General features: G+C 26.4%; 1 non-coding gene across 1 annotated transcript; it reads right to left on the bottom strand.

The window, feature by feature from the left end:
- Nucleotides 1-544: 544 nt before the first annotated feature.
- On the bottom strand, nt 545-617 carry TRNAF-GAA (transfer RNA phenylalanine (anticodon GAA)). Its single transcript has one exon. It is a non-coding gene; the product is annotated as a tRNA-Phe (tRNA).
- Nucleotides 618-2,647: the final 2,030 nt, after the last annotated feature.

Here is a 2,647-nt window from a genome sequence, read left to right as displayed (position 1 = left end):
AGTTTTACTTAAAACATCATTCGAACTAAATTAGATATAATTAGAAAAATCTTTAACTAGACAAATTTTATTTATGGAAAATGGAAAAAAAAATTGTTATCTTTCTCAACTAAATATAATGAGTTTATAAAGTGACAAAATAGGTTTAAAAAAGTTTTAAAATTAAATATTAAATTTTAATTAAATTAGTTAAAATTTAACTAATTTTATTAGACCTGGATGCAAAAATCCAAATTTAGAACAACATGCAAAAAATGTTGATTAATAAAATCGGTGTGAATTTATATATAGTTAACATTGACCTTGAGGATAACCAGGTTGGCCGAAAAGTTGGATATTTCAACTATTCATAAATGGCATTTGGGACTTAATGGGATACAATTGGTTTTATTAAAACCAAAAAATAAATGTTTAGGTGGAAAAAAATTTGTACCAAAAAAAAATTTTTATTAATATTATTAATCATAATTTAATTATCTGTAAAACGATTTTTGGTGAAAAAAACTACAAAATGTTTATTATTAGGGAGAAAGAAAAAAAGATATGCCGAAACCCGGGATCGAACCAGGGACCTTTAGATCTTCAGTCTAACGCTCTCCCAACTGAGCTATTTCGGCTCATGGAAATCAATGGTTTTTTTATATAAGCCAGTTTGATGGCGTCCATATATGAGAAATATTGTTATATTTCATGTTCTAATGTGTACTGAACACTTATAGTAGCACAGATATACATATTTTTTATTTTATCAGTGACAAAACTATGGCTGCCACTAGAAAAATAAAAAGTTATGTTCAATAATGTAAAAGTAAGATTTTTATTGGAATAATAAATTCAAATTGTTTTACATCGGTTATTATTTAACTAAGAATTATACTTGTTTGTTCGTTCTATATAGTTTGTTTTACTAATAAGAACTCTTACCTCGGTTGATTACCTATAAATATTTTATGAAAAATAGAAAATTTTAATAGTTCTTTTCTTCTTTAAGACAATTAGAGTAAATGAACAAGTTATTGACTAGTCAACCTTTGCTTTTAATATTCAGTTCGGTTTCAATAACCGTTTCTCGAAATTGGCGCCAGTTGTAACCTAAGCCCTCAGCTTAAAACTGTGAACAATTTAGAAAGGTTGGTAGCATCAAACTCTTAATACTTAAAAATAAAGGTTGACCTATCAATAACTGATATATGCCAAAAACTGGTGCACTTATTCTACTAAAAGTATAAAAAATACCCTTCAAGTAAATATATTACTTAATCAAATATGGAGAACCCAACTTCTGTTAATTCTAAAAGAAAGCTGGAATTATTTTTCGTACTTCCTAAACTTTGATTTAGTATTGTTCAGATTTACTTTATTTTTAACAAACCCAAAATATATTGTTTTTATATATTATAAAATATTTTGAAATTTGTTATATGTTTGTCAAATGAAGAGGTCCCGATTATGGAATACAAAACAATATGTATCCGATGATATAAGGTCACATTTAAATGAGAAAATATGGCACATTTTTTAAAGTTTTTAACTTAAAATATAAGGAAACTTAGTTTATTGACATTATTTGATGGAAACTAATTAACGCCTCCTGAACAAACACTCGAACGATTTTCTTGTTTAACTTCCAGCAAAGTTATTAAAAACAAAATTAAATTTTTTTTGTAGATATGACAGAGTCGATAACGAGCAGGTGGTGGCTACTGAATAAGGTCCAGTATCGATGCCATCATGATGCTTCGGCGTTACAGGTAATTATTTCCTCGTCACCAGGTTTTAGTAACGAATGTAAAAAATTATGTTTTAAATGCCCAACTTTTATTAATACAATAGAGGATTTAAAAAAACAAAACAACAAAAGTGACAAGTGGTCAAGTAACCAATTTTTCAAATTTTTGTAACCTCTATGCTTCACGAGGAGTCTTATTATCAATTATATCGCCAAAACTTATAAAATAATAATTGTAGATCTAACTAGCTTTCTGATGACTGCCAATTTTTTTTTAATTCGATGAAGAGTTCTTAAATAATGCCTACTCCTCCAAAATAAGACGCTTTGAATATAATATTGCAGCGCCTAAGAACGCAGTAATAACCCATTATTAAATATTTATGATAAATAGTTTTACTTAAAACATCATTCGAACTAAATTAGATATAATTAGAAAAATCTTAAACTAGAAAAATTTTATTTATGGAAAATGGAAAAAAAAATTGTTATCTTTCTCAACTAAATATAATGAGTTTATAGTTGACCGTAGATTAATATGAGGAGAAGATTATGGGGGATGTGGTCAGCAAATATACACAAATAAACCAAAACTTATTTATTTGTGCCTTCATCAGGGCTGAAAAATAAAAAAAAGAGATAACAAACAAAACTCAGAGAAACATAAAAACAAAGGAAAATAATAAATAAACAAATTTTGAAATATACATAACTATAAATTAAATAGATAGTAGTTGATTGATAACAATAGAAGTAGATAGTAGTTGATTGATAACAATAGAAGTAGATAGTTATTAGTTGGTGACAATAGAAGATGAAATATAATATTATAGAAGTAAAAATTATACAAAATAAATGATAAAAAAACATTTTTCGGTATCTTTCATTGTGTTTATTTCTTGAACACTTTCTGTTTTC

Source organism: Halyomorpha halys, unplaced genomic scaffold (assembly GCF_000696795.3).
Source record: "Halyomorpha halys isolate HHAL.00 unplaced genomic scaffold, Hhal_1.1 Scaffold75.1, whole genome shotgun sequence".
Lineage (NCBI taxonomy): Eukaryota > Metazoa > Arthropoda > Insecta > Hemiptera > Pentatomidae > Halyomorpha > Halyomorpha halys.
The sequence above is the reverse complement of the archived record's forward strand: the minus strand, read 5'-3'. Positions and strand labels throughout refer to the sequence as shown.